We start from the raw sequence: 12,296 nt of genomic DNA, 5'->3' as shown, positions 1-12,296 counted from the left end.
GAAGAAATAGATTTGTTTACAAATTTCCATAGTGGTGGTCCACAAAAGCAATTCTCCGCAGAGAATCGGTAGTTTTTGTTAATAGTAATGTTTGATTTGGGTTTGTGGTCAGGTTAGACTCAGGTTAAGGCAAGCAGCAGCCATAGTTAATATTACTGTAGGCCAGTGAGAAGTTACAGTTTTTCTCAAATGTTAAAACACAAAAGCCAATCCTGTAACCCAAATGACCAGTAGTCTAAACACATTTACTAAATGTAGCCACCATATTCCAGTACCATAAACACATGTCACATGAAGACACAATTCACAAAACACAACCCTCTGTACTCATAAATCTAAACACATTTTTCCTTGCTAAAACACATGTTGCAAAACAACTCTGCTCATATCCTCAAATGAAAGCCCATGTGATGCAAAATGCTTGCCACAGTCACCAATCTTTGAACACAGGGAACACACCTGGCGTCATTCACTACACACAATGACTCAAAATTGAAGACACTTGTTGCTAATGCTGTACCCACATGTAAAAGCAAGTTCAGAGTGCACAGTATGCTGAAGGTTCCAAACAAACACAATGGATGAAGGCAGAGTCAGGGGAAGAGGAATTTGATGCAGAGGAGGGAGAAGAGCTGGCCCTGGAAGAAGAGGAGCAGGCCAATGAGGAAGAGGAGTTCAAATGAGAGGAGGAAGAGGAGCGACCAACGAGGAAGAGGAGAAGGCCAACATGGGAGAGGAGAAGGTCCAGGAGGGAGAGCAAGACAACCTCGTACCATCATTACGGACGAGATGCGAGCAACAGCTCAGCGACATGATGCCGCACAGTGATTGTGGTGTGTGTGTGGTGTGAATAACGTAAATAAAAAAACTTCACACCCTGTTCATGTTTTCAAGATTACTGTTGTGTGCAATAGATTCTGTTTTTGCATTGAGTTGTGTTACAGTAGTGTACGTACATGCAGGATTTTCTATAGATTTATACTACTCATATGAAACTCACAAATCTAAATGCCTAATCCTCTGCAGGGATCTACGACGATCCGTTACTGTATAGTTTCTAAAATATGCATTGGCAGTTATGAAACAAAGAACCTTCTCACAAATTGAGCATTGTGTTTTCAATTGTTTTGCTGTAGTGTGTAATGCTGTGTATAGTGTTTATAGTTTTGACAGCTTCGAGCTGCTCTCTTGGTGTGGGAGTTTGAGTTTTGCAGTGGGAAGGTGTGGTTGTGTTTATGTAGCTTTAGAGAAGGGTGTTGTGTTTGGACATTGGGGGACCTGGTGGTAACGTTTGTGACATGTGTTTTAGCATTTGAGAAAAACTGTAATGTAAGTCAGTGTAATGTCTCCTCAAGTGATGGAAATAATTCTGTGAGTGTGTGTGTGCTGTCACTTTATCACTTCATTAATTCCTGGGGACATCCAACAGCTTGAGGGAGCAAGTGACAGAACAAGAAAGGAAGACGAGAGAAGCGTGTGGGAGGTGAGACAAAGGCAAGAAAAAAAAAAATCGCAGTGGTAAAGCGGGGAAGATGATTGGCTGATTTTCACACCAGCTAAGTCCCTGAAAACAGAAAAACACAGTGATATGCTGGAACCAAGAGAATCCTTTGGCTCCTCACCAGGACTGAAATCTGGCACTGGAAGCAGACAGCAGCTGCTACATGCACTACACTTAACACATCTTTGTCAGTACAGTATACACACTGAAGAAGAAAACTTATGAATTTTGCAATCACTTACTCAAACAGAAACCCATTACCACAGTGAGTGCACTAACACCATTCTGCGTACCTCTTGCACTGTTCCTTATTTTCTGTCCACAATGGTGAATGCTCATATTGGTCTTATTAAAAATCCTAAAAATGTTAGAAACAGTAATAAAATGTCTGCTTCACCGGGTCACAAAGCTCAGATCATCTCAAGTTGGTTGGTCTCAGTCCAAGAAAGCACCACGATGTAGTAGAACAGGAAATTTGCACTATGGATGTGTAGCTGATAAATTTGCACGAAGAATCAAAGACGTTCCGAAAGCAAACGGAGGACCAACCCGGTACTAGCAAGGTATAATTAAAGAAGTGCCAATGATTGTACATTCAATCTCCATCAGAATTAGTTATTATCCTTTCAAGGGAGATATAGGCCCACAAATTACTCTTTTTCTTTTTAGACATAATACTAATACTCACTGCACACCCATCAGCTGTACAATTTATTGTCTAACAATATAATAACTCTGTGCCCTTGACAAGTAGCTGAAAAGTTAAAAGCAATTTAAGAATCACTTATTTTGGGCATATTTTCAGTTGTTTCATTTAAAATACTCTGATGGCTGATAAATTCATAAATCACTCCTCTTTTTTTAATGGGAAAATAAAAAGCCTGACAGCAACCCTTTCCTCTGTGTTTCTGTTGCATTTTTAAACCTTCCTCATCTTTCTTAGTCATTATTTCATCCACCCTGTTCCCTTTTCCCCTTCTCACTAAGGTGACATAGTGCAGTCGAAATGTCACAGGAGCTAAAAGTATTGCACTATGAATATTTCCCCGGCCGGCTCCAGACCTTCTGTCAGGCGACAAACTTCTCGGCTATTTGTCCTCATTATAGAACAGCCTCCGACTGCCCACCTTAATTCCCTTTCCCGTTCCTCAAGGGGCTCTTTTCCACCCCTGCTTGGCATGAGTCATTTTTACGACCACCATTTTGGCTCCCATCGGCCCTCGCCATCTACAGTTAAACCCAGCTTGGCGAGTAAATCTGCAGCTTTAATTAAAATAGCTTCTTTTGTAGCACTTTCCATCCCTCTGTCCTCTTATCCCTGGTGACATAATGGTGCTGGGAACTTCCCTCTACAGAGCTGATTCAGAAGAACTAGCACTTGAAATAATGGAGGTGTGCTGCTTTATGATGAGTTAGCAAGATGAGTGAGCAGTATCTCATTTTATCTCCTCATCTTCTTCCTTTGACCTGACTTTCTGAGCAAAGGAAAATTAGAAAGGTCAGGAGCAGAGGCTACATCGATAAGAAGAGTCAAGATAATAGAAATGTGAAATATGCAACAGAAATCAATGAGGCAAAATCAGCATGGGGTACTTTTTCAATCAGAACAAGCTTTCCGTGCCTTCAAGGTCAGTCTTTCTTGAGGAAACAACGATTTTTGAAGCCAAATCAATGAGACTCATTCAAGCCGTTTTCCCACAATATTGTTGAGGGACTGACTTTGTTGCCATTGATTAGCTGATTTATCGCCTGAATCTATTGTGGGCTCACAATAAATGCAGATCCGCTCACAAGAGTAGCAAAGTGTTTTACAAATATGCTGGAAGAGCTTACAGCTGTAACTTCGCTGTGAGAACAAGAGTAACTACACAAAAGCATTGTGTAGTAATGACCACAGTGGAGCTGCAGGTCAGTGGAGATGCACACTGGCCCAAAAAGGCATTTCCTCAACACAAAATTATTGCAAAAAAAATGACAAATACATTTTCATGAACACTTCAAAGACCCTGAAATGACTCCCATTATCACGATTTGATCCACAGTGTTCATCCAAACCTGAAGTCTCAGCTCCATCAGTGACTCATCAAGTCATTCGGGATATGTGTGTATATTAGGGGTGGGGGAAAAAATCGATACTGTGTAGTATCGTGATATTTTGTTTGCTAATAATATATCGATACAGGGACAGCAGAAATCGATATTTTGTTACAAAAAGGTTTTTGTGCTCTGACTTTCAGAGCATGTTGATCCTTTTTCTGAGCAAGAATCCTGACATTCCTTCACTGTCCAAATGTGTTTAACTTTTTTTTGGCAGCAATAAACATGACAGTTTACTTATTTTAATTTAAGACATGTTTTATTTTAATTAAGTTTAAAACTTTTTTATTTAATGTAAAATTATATTTTGTTTTAATTTACTTTCAAATTCTTCAGTTGCTGAATGGGCTGCATAGTTTTCACAAATTGCATAGTTCAGAATAGCTATAATTGTACCAGATGGTTGCATTCAGTTAAGTTGGACTAGACTGTAATACAAACCGTTCAGTTTGTCAACAATAAAACTGACTGAAATGAGAGAAAGACTGAGTGTGAGACTTTGATATTAGATAAAATGAATATTGATAAAGTTTACCTTTATGTACAGAATCTGAATATCGCAAAATATTTTACAAAATTGCAATAATATCATATCGTGCGTTAAGTATTGTGATAATATCGTATCGTGGGATGTATGGTGATTCCCACCTCTAGTGTATATGTGTTCTAAACACGGATGTCGAGAAAACCTGCAGTAATGAGGTTTTTGTCATATGTGCCCACCACACATCCTACAAGTCCTATTGCACAAGTCCATTTACCATCCCACATTCTCTCCTTATCTTCTCCTTTTTTCACTTTTTTCCGTGTTGCTCATCTTCTTTTCCTATTTTTCGCTCATCTTTCTTCCACTCATAAAGCAAGCTCTAGATGCACTAATAACATAACCCTCCCTGCGTCTTCTTTACTCTCTCTCTCTTATTTCCTCTCCTTTCTTATCTTCACCCCTGAAGGGGATGTCTGTCTCCTAACCAGCTGAAGCAATGCTTCCGCTGGTCTGCGCCTGGCCCCTATTACCAGAGCATGACAAGGAGCTGCAGTGTCGACTTGTCAGCCTAATAAACATCCTTTATGGCACCCGCCTGGGTGTGTTTTGAGGGGAGTCAGCCAGCCACCAAGCAGTGGACCATTGATTTTATGGATGGCACACAGTGCTTACACTTCTACCCGTCTATTATGCAGTGGACAGGCTGCAATTGTTTTGCCATGCACAGCCATACTTATGACACTCATACTGCCAGAGGCTTTCTATTTAGTTTCAGACATGGTTACTGAGCAAGAGGCAGAAGAGAAAGACAGAATTAAAGAAACCAACACAGGTCAAGTATGGCAGGACTCAGGGCAGATGTACATTTAATCACAGGCTGCTTTATCACACCTTTTGCACAAGACCTTCTATACCCTTTGCGCAGCAGGTCAAGGTCAATAAAGCTTTTATATTTTCTCTTTGTCTCCAACTTCTTTTCTTCTTTTCCATAGCACGGCAAAGGTTAGAAGTCGCTCAGCTGCTGAACAAGCTATTCAGCTAATTTCCTCCTCGGCCAGCCCGAGTATCTGACAGCATTAACTGTTCCAGGTGCAAATTCACTGGAACAAAAAGGAAAAGTTAAAAAACAAAACCTAAACAACAGAACAGCACCTCTCTGAATAAGCTGTGAGTTCAGTACCACGGACAGCAACTTTTCTTGCCCACCAATTAAGTAGCAGAAGTGAAGGCAGTGAGCCGAAAGCAAAATGCGTCTCTTTAACCTTTGTCCTCTAGCACGTTATAAATATTCAGAGCATTCGGATATGTCATCTTAGCAAGCAAGCAGCGTAGGCTAAAAGCTCATTAATATCAAACGTAGCCATGGAAAAATGATAAAATATTAATCGAATGCTTGACATAGAATAAGTATGCGGTTTTGTTTTGAATGATTTAGTGGTTGTTTCCCGTTTATAGATTACATGTCAAGTCTTTTTTTTAATTGTTATTGCTTTTGATAATATGTAAAGTCCCTCGCTTTTCTGAATGTTAATAAAGCCAGTTTACTGACCTGTGATCACTGACAAACAGGTCAGTTGGTCACCTGAATGATAAATAATTTAATTCTACCTTAAAGACACACAAGTGATATATACAGATACAAGAGCTAAGGATCAAGGAAAGCACTTAGTGTAATCGTGAGCCTATCTTGCACAAGTGGGGGAAGGTCAAATTCAGACTAATGCACCTTTGATTGTATTTGCTATTTGTTGAACTGGTCGTGTGTCATGATACAATGAAATAAGCAATGCCGAGGAAGAAACAACCTTAGAGAGCTTTGAGAAGCAACAGCACTAAGGCAGGAAAAGCTGCCAACCCGTAAAGCTGTCATAGCGACCTTCACTTACCCCTAGTATTGATGGTCCAATCATACAGAGAATATGAATAAGTACCTTCAGGGATTACTTAAAATGAGGCATATTTCTTGGATATGTCTAAAGAAAGAAGAATAAATCATGCGGTGGCTTTACGGCATCGCCCAGAGAGCTGAAGAAGATGAATTTCAAAAACATGTTTTCCTCACTCTTTCCAGCTGTTGTGGTCAGAATAGTGATAATGACACTTTACTGATTAAACAAACATTTTACAAACACTTTAAGAGAATACATTTTGACTGTACACATTTTTTTCTTATTTGCTGACAAACAAGGGAAGTCCTATTATTTGTTACATTACAGCATTTCAACTACTAGTGGCATAATACTGTTTGGCCTGTGCATACTGGTGGGAAACTGGTATACTTAACTATACTGAGAAAAATCAGGAGAGTGTAGATGTTAAAATGTTTAATTTTAGCCTGTTGCTAAGTGGTTGCTAGGCAACCTGATGGCATCAAGCACAGTTCAAAATTTGTGGATATAAATGAGCTGTTAGTGTCATTGAATTTAAAATGATAGGATGTCTTTTTAAGGTGGTGCATAAATGCTAAAAATGTGTCACTTTAGCCTGTTGCTAAGTGGCTGCTAGGCAACATCATCACATTATAAGAACCTTTGGATTTGGATAAGAACCTTCAGTGGCCTAAGATGTACTGGTGTGCCATGTTTGGTCTAACAAACAAATAAACAAACACAGGCTGGCAGACAAAGGTTTCTTGCAGTATAATATTAAGATAGATATTATCTCCAGCAAATGTGCTGCTACGAATCTTGGAAAAAACAAAATAATGCCAACACTTCTCAATTGTGGGATCCCTGAGTGAGGTTCAGACCCCAGATAAACTGAATATAGTCCAACATTTTACTATAGATGTTTTAAGTGTGTAAGAAATTGTGAAATATACCATGCATGTTGTTTTTATTAAAAATAATCTATTAATCTAATAAGATCTACTTTTAAAATATTTTATTTTTATTAAAAATATTTTTTTAAGTTGTTCTACCTTTAAAAACAAAGTAGCAGAAAATAAAGACACTGTGTTAAATATCATAAAGGGCTATTATGCTGCTCTATCTACTTTCTGACATTTCGCTGACGCCTGTTTCGTTGTCGTCCTATACACCATGTGCCCTGCTGACTGAAACCTGCATTTATTCACATATTTTGTTTTGTTTTTTAAGCTCTACTGGTTATTTGATTAAAATAAACTATTGATGTAAAAGAAAGTGCAGCTGTAGTCTATTGGATTTTCTCATTAAAAACATTTGTTTTTAACTATAATGGTCAAAATGTAGTAATAAGCATATCTTTTTTTTTCTCTTTCGTTTCTTTTTTTAAGCCAGGAAGTCATGCTGCATTAGACTGTCTGCCCACCAGTGTAGGAAAGCATTACAGCCAGTGGCTCTGCTCTCTCTCCCTCTTTGTTCAGCTTTTCTATTCATCTTCTTTAGCTTTCCCCACTATAAATAGAAGGAAGTGTCCATTACTGTTGCTGGACTCCTAAAAGACCCCGTTGTACTTTCCAATCTCTCTGTGCCCGGTTGTAACTCTGCTTTCAGACACTGGACGTACCAAACACAGTGGAGCATTCTACCTTTTCTTGTTGGCTAAAGTTATCCGATGAAGAGCATGTTTAAGGTTTTAATTTTAACACCTGATAAATAATCATAGGCTATAGTTAAACTGTAAAACTTTCAAAATATGTTTCACTGATACTGTGCTTTATATCTTGTGTGTAAACATAATAACTGAGACATTTGTTTGGATTTTATAGCCTTTCTGGAGGTGGAAGACTGATTTTTCTTTTATTTATAGAGGCATTATTATAAAGACAAGCTGGCGCAGTATACCTAAAAACCATCTGATTCATCTCTGACACAAAAAGGATCTCTTTATGACTCAGAAAATGAGCTTTGATTTTCTAATATTAAAGAAAAGATCAGACCATGACAGCAATGGCCTTACATTAGTGCTCCAAAAAAAAAAAAAGGAAAAAGGCTGAAATGGAAAAAATGAAATTCTTTGTAGGCTGCAGAGCATATTCCTCATCTAATTGAACAGCTCTGAACATGTTGATGCATTATCTATTATTACAAGGCGCACGAGCTGAATGTGAGTGGATAAATAAAACACAAAAGTCAGTAAAAAGGCTGATGCATTATATGTCACGCAACAAATGCAGGGACAGTAGGAAGATTTCACACACGCAAATAATCATGCAAATTCTTTGTGTACTGTAAATTTGTATTGCAATAGTGTCGTCAGTGTCCACGGGAAAGAAAAAAAATGTGACAGTTTGGTAATCACAGTGACAGGAGCAGGATATTGGATTTTACCTGCTATGTCCAGGAAATGACACATTTATCTATTCAGTATGTTAAGAGATAAATGTACACATGTGCTGTACTCATGCACTGAATAAATGTCTAACGCACAAGAAACACACTCACTTAGATGCACGTGAAATGCGCCGCCCCACTGAGGCCGCCACGAGTGCAGGGGTGCTCGCTCACTCATCAGCTCAGAAGTGAAACAAAGAATTGCTGTCAGGAAAAGGCACAGCACAGCAGGGATGCGGGGTGGGGGCACATCACTTGAATGCTGGACAGGTTTCTATCGATTCTGTCAGGTACACAGCAGCGTCGGCAACTGAGTTCATTTTTGTTAAAATAAAGAAACAAAATCTCATGTTTTTCCTTTTATTTGTGTCTTTTGTGCGAAGAACAAATGCGGAGGTGTTAGATAACCCATGAAAGCTCCCAACCTCTGACAGGTTTGCCAGTTCGTTTGATCAGGCAGCCCTTTGGTCAGATGACTGACTGAACAATTGCTACCACTTCAGAGTCCATACCAGTCTCCTATAGGAATACAGATACGTGTTTTTTTTAATAGATGCAACGATCAACTGGCTGATTATCAAAATCAAATTAGTTTCAGCTGATCAAACACAACAGGTTGGTGCTTTAGCCTGAGTGCACATTTCTAGAAACATAACTGCATGTAGTGATAAGCACTGTAAACATGCAGATGATTACAAACACAGCAAAGTGATCTGCATAAAGATCAGCTATCTAAAATGAAATATGTGCCAAGCTCGCGCTGTAGCATGTTGCATTCTCCTCCTTTTCATAAAACAATCTGAGCACACACTCATTTGATTCTTCAGTGCAATTTAGTAAAGTGTAACTGCCGTTAGACTTTTATTGGCTTCAACGCCGACAAGATCAGCTCAGCTCAGAGAACACAGGGAAGCTCAACACAGCATGTTAACACCACCAACAACTAAAGGTGTAATTACAGCGCAAACGCTACTTTCCACCTTTTGGAATAAGGCTGAGCTGTATTCACAAGGGGTCTCCACAGTGAGTTGCCCCACATATTTGATATCACAGATTTTTTTATGCTCTCCTAGAAGTGAACTGGAAATCTTTAACTTGTTAGGAAAATGTGTAAAAAACTACACTATGGAGCTGCTGTAATTACGCTGTGCAGATGCATAAAGCTAGATAAAGTGTTATATGTTGTTTGCAGTTGAATGTAATTGGGCAGGAAAGCTCTGTTAAGTAACCGGATACTGACATGGACTAAATGTAAGAGTCACTAACAGAGGTGGCAAAAATACACTTTTTTTTTTTTTAACTTAAGTAGAAGTACAGATGCCTGTGTTTAGAATACTCCAGGTCAGCTGACCTGCTGGTTCTTCTGGATTTCCACAACTGATTTCAACAAGATGTCAGCAGATGTTTCAAAGCTATCTTGGCTGTTGGCTACTGTATATTGTCTTTATACTAAACAGTATACAGTTGGTATAAAGGTGGACTTCAGTGAATTAATCTACCCATCATCATCTTAAATGCGAATTAGTCTACTACAGTTTATGTAAACCAGCACCGACACAGCAACTGTGCGCCAGTCCAATACAGTGCTTTAGAATAAATTCACCACAGTAGCTAACCTTGTATTTTAATGCGACATTTGAATAACACAAAATTAGCATAGCTTGTTTTGCAGGAATATCATATATGTAATTAAAAATTATGACATTATATGTAATCGTTAAGTCTGCAGTTTATTAAGTGTCACTAAGCAATCCTTACCTTTAAATACAACATCTCTTCTTCCTGTCCCGTCTATCCTCCTATGTCTTTCTCCATTTTAGACTGAAGTTATCTCATACTCTTTTCTCTCCCTGTGAAATACAGCAGCTGGACCATGCTTACCTCCCATCCAATGTGGACGCGGATCAGCTGGAGGCACACCCTTTATGCATTCTCCTCTTCTGTAGCGGTAGCTAGATGCTAGATACACCAATGGTATCAATATGAAGCTCCTATAGGGCTGCCGCAAACGATTATTTTGATAGTCAACTAGTCACCGATTATTTTTGCGATTAGTCGACTAATCAGATCATGCATCCATTGAATGTATAACGTACAGCTTGCACCAGCATGCATCTGCTCCTATATAACTATCATTAGCTTACAGCTTTAAGTGTTTAAGGTATGTGCTAACTAAAAATAAAGACAAGATGATATTTTATAAAATTTTAATGAAATTTGCAGATTGTTTCGGTGAAGTTTAATAAACTCAGCCGTCTGCTCCTTGCTATCTAAAATATAACAGGACACCGGAGTATATTCTCGAGTATCTCACACTTCTGATACTCAGTTGTCTGCTTGACGTTTATTCAGCTGTGTAAAAACTACAACTTTAATCTCAGCCAAACCGATTTACTCAGGAACAAATAAAATACTGAAAAAAGCCAAACAATAACATTTTTAAGTTATCTAAGTGACTTATATATCATGTTTAACCTGAGTAGCGAAAGACGGCGGTGGGTTTGAAAATGATTTGCCGGGAGTCCGGTGTTCTCACCGGCTCTAGTGAGCCTCGAACCCCGGCTAGCTATCGAGCTAGTGGGTAACAGACATCTCCGAAAACGTCGGAGCGCTTTTGAAAATATGTGGTGTCCTGATAAACTGAGCAGATATTTGAAGTTTACACAGCTACATTCTCGGCTGAAAATATGTTAAACGTTTATTATGTGACCCAGAAAGAATAATAAGAGTAATATTAAAACTAATTAGCTGCCACCATTGTTGGAAACTGAGCTGGGCCGCGCTATGAATTCTGGGACACATCATCTTCTTCTTCGGGGTTTAACGGCAGCTGGCATCCTTGGACTGTACCTGCAGTGCTGCCATCTTCTGTTTCAGTCCGTTATTACACTCTTAAATCATACTACTTATTCCTGCGTCTTTTAATAATAATAATAATAATAATGGATTGCATTTATATAGCGCTTTTCAAGAAACTTCAAAGCGTTTTACAATTCCACTGTTCATTCACTCTCACATTCAGACAGTGGTGGAGGCAAGCTACAGTTGTAGCCACAGGTGCCCTGGGGCAGACTGACAGAAGCAAAGCTGCCATATTGCACCATCAGGCCCTCCGGCCAGCACCAGTAGGCGGTAGGTGAAGTGTCTTGCCCAAGGACACAACGACCAAGACTGTCCGAGCTGGGGCTCGAACCGGCAACCTTCCGATTACAAGACGAACTGCCAACTCTTGAGCCATGATCGCCCCTTTTGGGACCTTACAAAGCTTCAAACGACGCGTCGACTATTAAGTTAGTCGTCAACGATTTAGATAGTCGACGTAATCATGACTAGTCGACTAATCGTGGCAGCCCTAATCTCCTATGACGCCTCATTTTCGAGGTATCCCATACACACACTTGGGTGTCCACACCGCTGTTGACGACAACAATACCCCAACAGGCTTTTTAACAGGTAAAAAATTTTATGTATAAAATGTAAAGAATGTTGAGTCTGCGTTTAAATATACTTATCACACTATGACACGTTTTCACTGACAGACAGGCAATAAAAAAACAATATTGGGCCGTAAAGTCAGGACTAATAGGTGATCTGTTATCCTGTCAGTTTTTGAAAAGAAGTCCCAGACGTACATTCACTTTAAATTTGCAAAAGCTTGATGAATGGCCCTTTCGACATTGTTAAACTAGTTTCATTGATCTGAACTGTAGATTTATTGATTGAGACCGTGATTAATGGGCATGGGGTTTAATCACGCTGAGATTAATTACTGAAGACAAGAGCTAAAAAATACTATGAAATATTGCCCCGTATCTTAAAACCTTCCCAATAATGAGCAAGAATTAGCTTTTGTGGCCACGCTATATTAGGTCTATGCAAAACAAGGTTGAGAACAGGACTTAAATGCTAACATCACTTGTTCTAAGTTTCTTCCAATCAATCATTCTGTCAGACA

This window comes from Diplotaxodon limnothrissa, linkage group LG18, assembly GCF_057381915.1.
Source record: "Diplotaxodon limnothrissa isolate DT_005_m linkage group LG18, D_limnothrissa_male_GT1.1, whole genome shotgun sequence".
NCBI classification, from domain to species: Eukaryota; Metazoa; Chordata; class Actinopteri; order Cichliformes; family Cichlidae; genus Diplotaxodon; species Diplotaxodon limnothrissa.
Note: the sequence above shows the minus strand (reverse complement) of the source record.